Here is a 12,178-nt window from a genome sequence, read left to right as displayed (position 1 = left end):
AGCCCGTGTCATGTAAGTAATCCCTCTCTACGAAGTTCAACCTCCTCCTGCCTCGACATCTTGATCCCGGTCGCAACACCCCGCTTGTGGTGACGGTGACCTTGGCAGCTTGTTGTGGATGGCCGTAAGTCTCGTTAGGGTGTGACCTTGAACGTAAATCCGACGTGAGAGAGAGCAGGCTGGTGGCAGGTGGAAGAAGTGTGGAACTCTAGTAAAGGTGTCCGGCAAGCACCAAACGAGGCACGGCTACTCGCATGCCCCGTCATTTTGTCTTGGTTTGGTTTCCTTCATGGTGACCCGGTTGTGGAACGGTAGCGCGTCTGATTCCAGGTTTCCTTCATGTACTGCCCGCGCGTGGTTTGATTTCCATCGCGTATAAAAACATTTTCGGTGGAAGCTTGTGGTGGTTAGAAGGTGCCTAATTTCCGCAGCCTGGTAGGGAGCACAACTACTACTACTACAGGGTTGTGTTGGTTATCGAATACCTCCCAACACCCGTTCTTTTTTGTTTGTTTTCGTCAGATACGTGCGCGCAAGTCGTGTTTTTTTTTTTATTTCGTCATCTTTTCGTGTCAGCACCGCGCAGTCAAGCGTTTTTTGTACTACTCTTCTACCTCTCCATTGTCACGTCCATTGACACGTTTGTTACTTCCCTCCGTTTTATTTTTCCTTGAGTTACCTCAGACAAAATGCAGATATCCGCCTGTCGCCACTTTTGCGCAGCTGCTTCAAAACTGTCTGTTCTTGTTGCGGCCCCACTACACGCGCAGGCGAAGGGCAAGAGGAAAGAAATAGATGAGACAGGAATTAGAGTAAAAAGAAAACGAGCCCTTCCCGTCACTATTGTGTTTTCCAGCCGCCGGAAATCGGGCGGCTCTCGATATGAGCTATTCACGAAGGATGAAGTGTAGTGGTGCGTTGAAATCGCCGGCGTATCTATCTGGACGGCTGCTCGCACTCCGTCGGGAACCCATGGCTTGATGAGAACTCATCTCGATCCGGATGACGCCACAGACGCCAAATATTGCGTGGCTGCGCTTTCGAAACGACGATCGTGTCGCTGTTTTACTACCGTGTTTTTATTTACTGTTCGAAGATTGTAGCTATAAGTTGCAGGTTTATTTGGTGGCGGCATCGTATGCTCGCGGAAAACCCGGCGTTAGCGAGTGTATGTACGTACACGCTAAGAAGCGGCCCTCGAAGGCTAGCGCTGGTCACCTCGCGTATATGCATGCGCAAAATTTCCCACAATTGACGTCCGATCGTTGGTGCAGCAACTTGTCGGCTATCAGCCGTTTCCGGTGTGGCAGTCTGATCTTTTATCGAGGTATCATGTCTCACGTGGTCCAATCTCGTTGTTGCTCGGGTGTGAACGTGCGTGACCGTGGTTGTTGCATGCAGCAATATCAGTGTTGCAGTGCTAAGCACCTTAGTGAACGTTCGATTCCCGGAAGGGAAAGGTTAAAGTTACGAGCATTACTCGGTGCGATAGGAAAAAAAAAAGGAAGGGGGGGGGGCGGGGGGTCAGACGTAGATAAGCCAAACTTTGCTTCCTCTTTCACACACATTTTTCCGGCGAAAATTTTATTTTTTGTTCAATGAACTCGCTGTCTTTTACGTAGTCGTTTTGCTGATTCGAAAATTGTGTGGGTCCAATGACGTAGCGGAAAGCGTGCAACCACGGACACAAGAGCAGGGAAGACGGCAGAGATGCTCACGTTATTATTGGTATTTTAATATTGAAATACAATGTAATTAAGAAATGTCATTTTTGCTTGGCAGTGGTTACCCATTTCCAATTCGTTGTTAGTATATAACAATAGTAAGGAACAAAAAGTATATACATACATTCGATGTATGGATGAAAGAGCTTTACTAATGTCCACTAGGTCGCGCTGGTGTACCAGCCCGATGATTAAAAAAAAATATCGTTTAAACAAAGCAAACATGCCTTCGTAGTGGCACACTTCCCTATAATGCACTCAATATTTCTCGAGAGTATATAGGCGTCTTCAAAAACACGTTGGAACACCTTTGCTTTGCGGTTCATCTGTTCGTTAATCCACTTCTCTCGCATCTGTGCTTGACAGTCGTCCCCAGAGCCAGCCAGGCGTGGCGATAAGGACCGATGATGTTTCTGGTCGTTACATATAATAAATATAGCAGCGGCGTTTTTTTTTTTTTGGAAACACATAACGCATACCTCACTCACACATGCTTAGCACTCCCGCATGGATGTCTGGCATTTTGCTGCTGTGCGAAATAAGTGTGGTTTTTAAGGTCTTTCCGGTGCATGCATATTTGGGCCAAGGGACTGGCAAGGAGTGCCGCCTCTCCATTTTCATAAACCCGTGTGCGTTGTAAACATCTCTTAATTGTATTATTTCCGACTCGCTCGTGTTTTTTTCAATTCCGAGCGTGCTACTTGGAACAGCAGCCCAAAAGACGGGTTTAAGAAAGAGAAGACTCGCATATAACGCTGCACTCGTAACGTAGCTCCATTGAAAGATGTTGCTTTTCTTAAACAAGATAACAAGCTTACGCGCGTGCCCATTGTCAAAAACAAAACAAAAAACGCTGGTAATAACGTAAAGTAAAAATAAAAAGCTGTGAATCACAGACGCACGTGTGATTCCAGAACTATCCCCATAGGCGAGGGCGTTTTCTTCCTTGAGCTAAGATCTGTATTAAAGTCCCGACGGACTTTTAGCAGGTGCGTCTAAGACCCCACAAAGAAAAAAAGTGATATTGTATATGAAATAAAGAAATGCTATTTTCTGTCAATTCATGGGCCTCTCCAGTTTCAAAATTATGTCTGCCGTTTTGCAGTATGGGCTGCACTGAAAGCGTTACTTTCAAGCGGCTGTGTACCCTCCATGACGCTGTTTTCGAGCTTTTGAATTATACTACTGGTACTAACGTCACTGAAAAAAAAAATTACGTACAAAGGATATGTCAGGTATGCAGCGCTTGCTTGAAGAGACGTTTTTTTTTTTTTTTACTCAAGTGTCGCAATGTCGAGCTGTTAACGTCATCTGCAGCAACTATACGAGTGCTACTTTCGCCACTGCAGTGGAAATATATTTCCGCATCGATGTAGATTATCTCTGGAGACGCAATTTTAATGGAAGCATTAGTATAAATCGCCGAATTATTTCAAATACACATTCTGCGTGGTTTGTGTGCCGTTTCCTATTGACACTCCTCCGATGCGCGCGTGCGTATCGTGCGTGGTGGTTGCGCCGCTCCCGAACACGTTCGTGACAGCGCGAGACCTCGTTTCGCAAAATGGCGGCATCAAAGGCGAGCACTACCCGGCTGTACTTTTCCATCGCGTATGATTTGGCACTAGAGCGGCTAAATATATGGCCATAGTACAGCTAGCAGACTTGGATTGGCTCAGACTGGCCTTCAACAACACGTGATCTACCGTATAGCGCAACTCGCTTGACGTTCGTTACGCATGTGGGTACTACGGCGTACTAAAAGCCAATTAGTGGCAAGCGACGCCACGTAACGCAAGGCGCTTGCGTGATGCGTACGGAGCACCACTCCGTAGTACTAAAACTCTAGTGACATCAGTGCGCACTGCGAGTGGATTGTGACGACCCTACACTGCTATCCACTTTTCTCCCACTTCCCCTTCCCCAAGACTCTGCGCCGTGCCTAATGAGCTGCAGGAATTGGGCGTCTCATTCTTATTCGAACCACCACTGACAAACAACGTCAACGCGCAGCTGCGGTGTGAACTACTTGGCACCGCTCCAACACCTGCGATGAGGGGAGCGCATTGCGGCGCATTCGTACGGACGCACGGAGGGACAGCGTTACTCAGGCTAGTCAAAGAGCTGCTTCGCTTCAAAAAAAAATACCCGCCTGGAGGCTATAGTGCTCGACCGCGGACCCAAAGGTAGCAGGATCGAATCCCGACCGCGGCGGCCGCATTTTCGACGGAGGTGAAAATGCCCGTGTGCTTAGGTGCACGTTAACGAACCCTAGGTGCTCGAAATATCCGAAGCCTTTCACTTCGAGGTCTCTCGTGATCATGTCGTGGTTCGGAGGCATTAAACGCGTAGTGTTATTGTTAGTAATAAACAAAAGGTAGCCAGGCACGGCAATCGCCTCATGTCCCCATTTCCCCGATAGGAAAAGGGCTTCTGCTTTTTTTATAACAAAGCCTATACTGCCTATAAAAATGTGAAAATAAAAGAAAGCTTCATATAGTTCGTGTACTGGCGTTTAGACAGGATGCTACGCTTGCCGTGGACACGGCGTCATTTCGTCGAGTGCGTCCGTCGATACGCCGTCGCCTTGGCCGTGTTGTGAGGACATCCGAGACGAACAACGCGCATCCTTGTAGGTCGGCGTTATCTACGCGGTTCGGTGGATTCGTCTGTCTCCCCCGCAAACGTGCTTGGCGATGAGGCGTATATAACCGTGTATAAACCCCCCTTTTTTTACTACCCCTTTCCTGCATTGTCGATTTGTTGATAGTCTGCGCAGCGAAATCTTCCCTAATCCTGCCTGGGTAGCCCTATACTGAAACTCAGTTTTTTTTGCATTCCTCTCGGACGACACGATGGTGAAAGCATAAGTAATAATAATTTGGGGGGCTTAAGTCTTACGTCCACGATATGATGTGAGATACCGCGGCATAAGGCCCTGGGAATTTTAACGATCTGGTGTTTGTAAAGAGACGCTGAAAAGAAAACGACTTTTCGCATATTAGTGAAGTACAATTTCGCAATACCTACAAAACCACTCTTGCCGTGAGACGATGCCTTTTGGTAAGCGGGAGAACACGCGTAAAGAAATCGGTGCGGGTATCTCAAGGTGACGTCTTCACCCAAAAAAACAGTGACGTCATAAATGTTGAAAGCGTCGACTGAGTCCGACATAGCTTCTAGTCGATAAATATTAAAGTACACTGTCATATGTGGCAACCATAGACTCAGCATATGAACTTTCAGAAAATTTCATCGAGCCGATGTCGCGAAAATATGAAAAGTATATACATTTTCACAGCTTTGACGTCGCTTGCGGCGATTTTGTCGTGAAATTTAAAAATAAAATTTCAACCTCGATGTTCTTCACTAATAATGAACTTATGATAGTGAAACTTGTAGCATTAGTGTTCTCAGATTGCAGTTTGTTAACCTAAAAGTAGGCATTATTTCTCTTTAGTGTCAATTTAAACGCGCACCTAAATCCAAGTACATGGGTCTCTCGCATTTCTCCGTTATCGAAATGTCCCCGCGACGCCTGAAGGCGAATGCGCAAGTCGACTTACTGATCCATCCCGGTCTGAAGGCTTTCTGCACTTTACGTGCTTTTCTACTGCCTCCTTGATCGGCCTACCTTGGGTCAAGCGACGATGTCATGCGGTGACGTCACGTTATGGAACGTCATAGAGACGTCATATGCAGCCGCCGTCACTTGGTGATTTGCATCACTAGTGTTGCCGATGGTCAACTATCGCGTTTTGTTAACGCATCTAAGACTTTTGCCTCAAAACGAAGAATAAAGAGCACATGCGTCTTTTGCTTCGTGTTTGTTTTTGTCTTGTGCTGCGAAAACGTAATTAACAACAGTGAACCCCCCCACCTGCAACTCGACTTGCTCACGTATCCGTTATCCTGCGGTGAGGTGTTTACCGCCGCTGGCGTCTCCTGCCTGCCTAGCTCCCAGGGCAAGTGGCCTTAAACCGCTTATAAAACTGCTTGAGATAGGCGGGCGAGCGGAAAGGTTTGCGTAAAGCTGCCCTGTCTGGTCGGGCTTCGTGTAGCAGCAAGAGTATCGCCGAAACTTCCGTGCCGGGAGAGCTTAGGAATGAGTGACCGCCCTTCACCGACGCTGATCGGTACGTGCACCCGTCATTTTTTCTTTTCCTCTTTTTTCCTCTCTTACCTTTGTCTCGCCCATCGACACCAGATGAATTTCGTTTAGAACGGATCGGAGGAAACCGTTCCTTTCGCGAAGACCTCTGGTTAGCTGTCGTAAGACGTTAAAGAAGCGCAAATGTGCTTGTATGTTGCCGTTGACGTCATTCGTTTTCGTCAAGTGCCATCGATTCCTTGACTATTCTTGGTGACGCGTGTATATCAATGCCAGTGAGACCTTTTCAATAAGTTTTTTTTTAAGGCCATGGATAAGCCAAGTGGTAACTTGAAATGTCGCGCTGATTAACTCGACGGCGCGGGTTCGATTCCCGGCAGCAGCGGCCGAATTGAGATGGTGACGAAAGTCACTTAGATTTAGGTGCGAGTTAAAAAAAAAAAAACAGGTGGCCGTAATTAATCCACCATGGCGTGCGCCTCATAACGACATCGAGATTTTATTTAGCACGTAAAACCTCGTATATATTGTTGTTCACTGTCAATTCTAGAGATTCCGTCGCTTAAGAAAAATCTCGTTTTGACGAAAACAAGTTGGCATAATGTCCGCCGGAACCTTTCTTTTTTTGCTCGCAGTAAATCTAAGTTGCTGCCTCATGCACTATGCAGCGGATAGCACTATCGGAAGGCTCTGAGTTGTTCAACATGTGTAAGTAATTACAATGAGAAAGCAAATGTGTGCCAATCTGCCAGCTGCGTCCATGTGCACACCTCACGCGTGCTCGTTCAGGGTAGATATTGACACCGTCGTTATTTCGCATTTATCCGCCGTTTTCTTCCGCGGCGTGACGTCCGAAGCGTCTACGCACGAGACGAACTATTCCTTTATCGCGGACTGCCGATGCCAAGTGTGGTAACTTCTACAGAGCAGATACCGCCTATCGCGACAAGGATTCTTCTCGAGTCATTGCGCGATTGACCTGTGTCTGAACACGACGGGCGTGTAGCACTTTTTGCATAGTTTTCTGGGAGAACTTTTACGGTGACGCTGTTTCTTGCGAAGCTTGTGTCGGCGGCATTGTTCTCGCGGTCGCGCTATGAAATGTCACGTGACTAGAGTGGAGAGGAGCTTGTTGGTGAGGTGGAGAGCGTAAAGGGTTCAGGGGATGAAGCTTGCGTAAGGCGGGTGATTCAGACTAGAGAAAAATAAAATAAGGGTCATATGATTACGGTTCAAAGGGAACTGCAAGGGAGTTGACGTGAAGTTTACAGAGAGTGACTTAAACAGTGGAAACACGCCAGTTAAAAAAAAAACAGCGCAAAAACGTCGGCTAAAAAAGTCTTGCTTTTCAAAACAAGGTGCCTGTTAGAAGCTACCTGGCAACTTGCTGTTTTTGCGCGCGACTCAGCTGCGAAACAGTGGAACATAAGAGAAGGGTGTGCATTGCACAGTTCAGATTTGTGGTGATTGCGCCGGCGGCCTTTATATTCGTGGCATGTAATGAGATACATATGCAACAGTACCGTGTGTCTGTGCACTGTTATTGTTTTTTTGTTATCGTCTGACGTGTATACTGAGCTGTCTGCACTGACATCAGCAGTAGCGCTTGCTTTTTCATGAAGGCAGCCCAGCCCAATCGTCAGCAGATAACATTGTGGTTCTCGTCTTCTTTCTTCTTTTTGTGGGCGCTTAGCTGTTGCGGCCTGAGTGTACGCTGACGTGCCGTTCTCTGCTCCGCGCTGCATGTTTTTTTTTCTTAATTTGCCAACTTATATGGCATGATGTGCTATGCGCTCACGGACGTTGTTCGGTTACGCGTTCTACATTTCTGAGTAGTGGCGCTGACGTATCTCAAAATGGCCGATGAAAAGCGCGCGTTTCTATATTCTTTTGTGGCACGGCATTTAGGCCAGCAGGCTAACGTCAGTGTTCCCCAGTGGCATTTCATCACCTTTAAAACCTTAAATGTTGCAAAACCGGTATTGCGGCTTCATTGGTTTGCTGTATTGACCTCGTATATGGCGCATGAGAGCTCGCACTGGAAAAAGTGCGAAAGTTTTTTTTTATGTATACGTCAAGATAAATGGAATAAGAATTGAAAATAAGAATTCAAAAACGACGTTTTTTTTATTCTACTGCATTGATCCCCCCCCCCTTCCGCCCACAGTTACGGTGTTATGTGATGGCGTCGTATGTCGCAAATCCTTGCGGTATCATCACATAATGACGATACTTTTGATCACTTTGTCATGACGTTTATGGTAACTTATGTTTGATGAGGCCTTGCTGGATCTTTCAGCTCCTGCGCGAGGTACTGAAACTATATTGCCGTCTGTCTACTGCATGCCCGAAAGCGGAGCAATTTCAGTGGCTTAAACGCTCCAATAAATCTCAATTGCTTCTCACGATCTCCGAGCGGATCTGCAGGCGTCTGTTTTAGGGTTCGTACGATGCCTCCTCGGGTTGCATCGTGGCGCAGTTCATGGTCGTCGCAAGCAAGCATGTTTCGGTCTATGTAGCCCCATCATGAAATTCCTTCTGCGTGCTACCTGAACGAACTGCATCGTCCTTGTCCCCGCGGACGCTGAACTGTTCTTGTTTTGTGCTTGGCCTGCAGCGCCCATTTTCGGGCTGGGCAGTTCCATTTCCTCTTGTCAATGTGGTTGCTGGCAGCGTCGCACCATTTTTTAATAATGTATAAGAGAAATCCGTCGCTCTTGATGCTGATGTCATGATCCTCCATTGCGTGCTTTTACCATAGATACATTCTTTTTATTAAAGAACGGGGGGCACGAATGTCACTGACGAGGAGGTTAGGGGGGAGGGAAAGGGTCGTAGACACCAGCGTTGTGCGCGGGCTTCGGATAGGCCGTAAGCTCATAATATAAAATTTTAGTCTGTCCGGCACTCCGTTATATACGCAACACGCTTGCGTGTAGCGCGATACCGGGCGCGTGAACGGCGCATGCGCTCACACGGAAAACGTGGCCGTGGCGCTGCAAGCAGTTGCCGTCCGCATAAAATCTGTCAAGTGGTCGTCATGTGTGCTGTAGTTTCTAGCTTCGAAGATATATCATTTCATTTGTTTCAGATTATTAGCCTCCATAGCAAATTATTTGTGTCAACTCGGCGCCGTCTTCGAGAAACTTGCAAAAATAATCGATGCTCTAGGCTTAGCGAGTAGCGCTCCCAGAACCTCTGACATCATTGCGTGGTTACTTGTCTCTTATGATTCATAGATGGCGCCACGCGACGTGGTGGCAGCCAACTTGTTGCAGCTACGGTACCCGCCATCCGGTATTACGCTACGCCTTTGCGCTAACCGAATGCTGGACATATTTATATCCTCTAATATAGACGTTGTGCCGTAACTGTTATCCACAGCGTATCGCCTTCTCCGCGACCGCGCCCTTTCTCGGTTCCAAACGCAAGGGGGGTGAAGTCACACAAGATGTACTTTGTGATCATCTATGTGCTTTGTGATCATCATCATCACACAATATGTGCTTTGTGATCATCTATGTACTTTGTGATCATCATTACACAAGGTGTACTTTGTCATCATCTCCTACATCTGAGGTACTAAACTTATTGAAGAACAAGCTGTCTAAATATTCCAAGCCTGCTATATATGCAGAAGGGCGCCTAAAAGGGCCAGTTGGTACATGATATTGAGGGGAACAGCGCAGAAACGGGACGGAGAAAAAATGATCATACACAGTACAAGCGCTGTGTTGTGTGATCATTCTTTCCATCCCGTTTTTGCGCTGACCTTCGATCGGACGGGATGTGTGACGCAGGAGTGCCGCACTCCTGCGTCACACATCCCGCCCGAAGCCTGAATCACTGGGCAGCTTATTTTCACACAATTGTAATCGTTGCATATTAGGACCCCCCCCCCTTCCCTTGAAATTTGGAATGAGGCGGGGGGGGGGGGGTTACCGAAAACGAATAATAAAAATAACTTTTTCGAAGCTTTTTTAAAGTGCTCCCCCTTCCTCCGCAAAGAACGAATTCTACCTTCGGAACTGGCCGGCATGCAGCGTCAGGTTCAGGCAGGCCTTCGATGCATACACGGCAAGGCTATAGGCAGCACGCACGCGCTCGCTTGCTCGGCCGTGACGCATTAGGCGGCCTTGAGTTCTGAAATTCGGTCCGTGCACTGTGGTTACTATAGTCGCACATCAAAACACGCGCGCCATGCTGCTACTAACTCCGGTGTGGGCTAATATGACAAGCTGATGAGGGTTGTGTGCTTGTGTAGCGCTTCGAGGTCGCGATGCAGAGGTGCTTGCAAACGCAGCCGCTTTATACCATAGCCCTGCTCTGCCTCTATGGATATAATTCGCTAATAGACATTCCAATAATTGGATTGCAATATAATGGAGACAATATTTATTACAGCAGCTATTTAGCCATGTCTTAGCCAACACTATGGCTAGACTTTGTCATAGCTGTATTAATTATTTAGCAAACATTAGCGAGTCATTGTGTTACCAAATGCTGAGTACGAAGGTGAACGCGGTAGTTGGTCGCGCTAGTTAACTTCGAAAGTGGCACGCATTTTCTAGTCCGAAATCGGTTATCGTTTGGGTGTTTCAGGAAATTTGGAGAACGCTTCGCCTTCGAGTGCAGAACGCCTAATCGGGCAGACCCGCACGCATATACTTCTCAATTATTAGCCAATGCTCGGTGCAGCCGTGCCGTAAGGCACTGTGCGCTTATCATTTGCCGTTTCAAACCATCGTTGCCCACTGCGCCATAATCATCCCTTGTGCGAGTCGGCCAAGGGGAGACTCCTTCCTCTACATGATATTCGTGTATTTCCCCTAAGCAATTCCAACTGATCTCGTGGTTCTGAGGTAGAACACCTCTTTGATCCATTGGTGGCCATTCCGAACCTAGCCGAAGTTTATTATTAATTTGGACCTTTATTGATTTTTGGGTCACGGAAAAGCTTTATCGCTTACGACCTACGACACCGACACCGGAATTTCCGCAAAATGAGTTATTCGACGCTCGTAAGCGGAGTAGAATATTTATTCACTGCCTTCACAAATCCTCCTTTTATTTTTTGCAGGGGCAAATACCCTTTGATAAGTAGACAGTAATTGCAGCAGTAGAAAAGCTAAATGATCTTCTAAGTTGAGGAAGATTGGAAGTCTCATCCAATAAGAGAATTGAAGCCCTTCTTGCGAAGAGCCTATTTGCCGCTTTAAGATAAAGAAGAAAGCGGGGGTGTTTTGATAGTTATTACTGGTAGTTACACTAGTATTACACTGGTAGCTATTACGGTGTGATCAAATTCGACCGCAATTGCCGCCGAAACTGAGAACGAGGCCCCGATGAACTAAACTAACAGACGACATGAATGACGGCACTGTTCACTACAACAGCGACCGCAGTGGTGTTGATAGTTCTGCGTGAGACGCAGGATATGCACGCGTAGACACATGCAGTAGCGCGGTATCCTTTCAGCGAGTACAGTGTATAAACATATGGCAGAAGAGAATGAAAAAAAGAACTATATATTTTACGGGGCGTACGGTGCGCAGTGCTCGAGTCTTGCCCTGGCAGAGCCCACTTTCGCTTGGAATCGCGTATAAATAACCTGCGCGATAGCTGCCGCGGCTCAAGGCCCCGTGATATGCGAGTTTTATATACGGCTCGTCCTGGCCTCGCCCATGTTTCGTGGCGCGCGCAGTTAACGAGCGTTGTGGTAGAATGGGGTTATAGGGCCTCGGATGCAATACGTGTAAGGATGTAGTAGTATATGCTACCTTTAGCTAAAGGTATACCGTATACAGTAACTCTATGAGGACGTATATAGTGGCGCCGACTGCAGCATGCCCGAATGCTATGCAAAGATGGGTCATGCGCTTCAACGTCGTTGCGTGCTTAGATATCCGTGTTTCTTTGTCTTTCTTTTCTTTCCCTTTTTGCATCGGTTGTTATAACTTTGCGCAACGCCACTTGTTTTTTCGTTTGGATATTGCGGTTTTCTGCGGTCTATGAAAATACACGTTCGATTCTCCTGAAAGCTTTAGCTCTGCGCACTGTCGGCCTTGTAGCGAGTGTGGTTAATGCAGCCTGTCGTACGTGTGTCAATGTCGCAAGACTTCATGATTCTGCGAATTCTAGTTGCCTTTGAGCGTTGCTGGGGGTGGAAGGGTTATTTAGCCCACATCCCCCGAATTTCTTAGATTTGCATACACGCTCGTAAACTTGGAGGACAATTGATGTTCGCCCCGAAGAACTCACAGGCCAGGTAATCTGGCCATGCACGCATCGACTTCTCGAGTAATAGCTTGCCTTCGGTTCCCGGTGCACGCCTCAACAGTGC

At 47.2% G+C, this 12,178-nt stretch overlaps 2 protein-coding genes across 5 annotated transcripts in view; one reads left to right on the top strand and one right to left on the bottom strand.

Annotated features, from left to right (window-relative positions):
- Window positions 1-12,178, top strand: part of LOC119171657 (zinc transporter foi) — a 98,402-nt gene that overhangs the window by 6,503 nt on the left and 79,721 nt on the right. Inside the window, exon 1 of one of the 4 annotated variants that reach the window (XM_037422447.2) lies at window positions 5,740-5,860. The exons of the other annotated variants lie outside the window; for them this stretch is intronic. The gene's annotated coding sequence lies outside the window, so the exon portion shown is untranslated. Of the gene's footprint in view, window positions 1-5,739; window positions 5,861-12,178 lie in introns of those variants that run through there. 4 annotated transcript variants of the gene reach the window in all.
- LOC119171659 (proton-coupled zinc antiporter SLC30A2-like) overlaps window positions 1-12,178 on the bottom strand; it is a 54,178-nt gene that overhangs the window by 22,532 nt on the left and 19,468 nt on the right. The window lies entirely within an intron of this gene.

The sequence above is a fragment of the Rhipicephalus microplus genome, chromosome 4 (genome assembly GCF_043290135.1).
Source record: "Rhipicephalus microplus isolate Deutch F79 chromosome 4, USDA_Rmic, whole genome shotgun sequence".
Classification (NCBI taxonomy): domain Eukaryota; kingdom Metazoa; phylum Arthropoda; class Arachnida; order Ixodida; family Ixodidae; genus Rhipicephalus; species Rhipicephalus microplus.
Note: the sequence above shows the minus strand (reverse complement) of the source record. Positions and strands in the feature narration are given on the sequence as shown.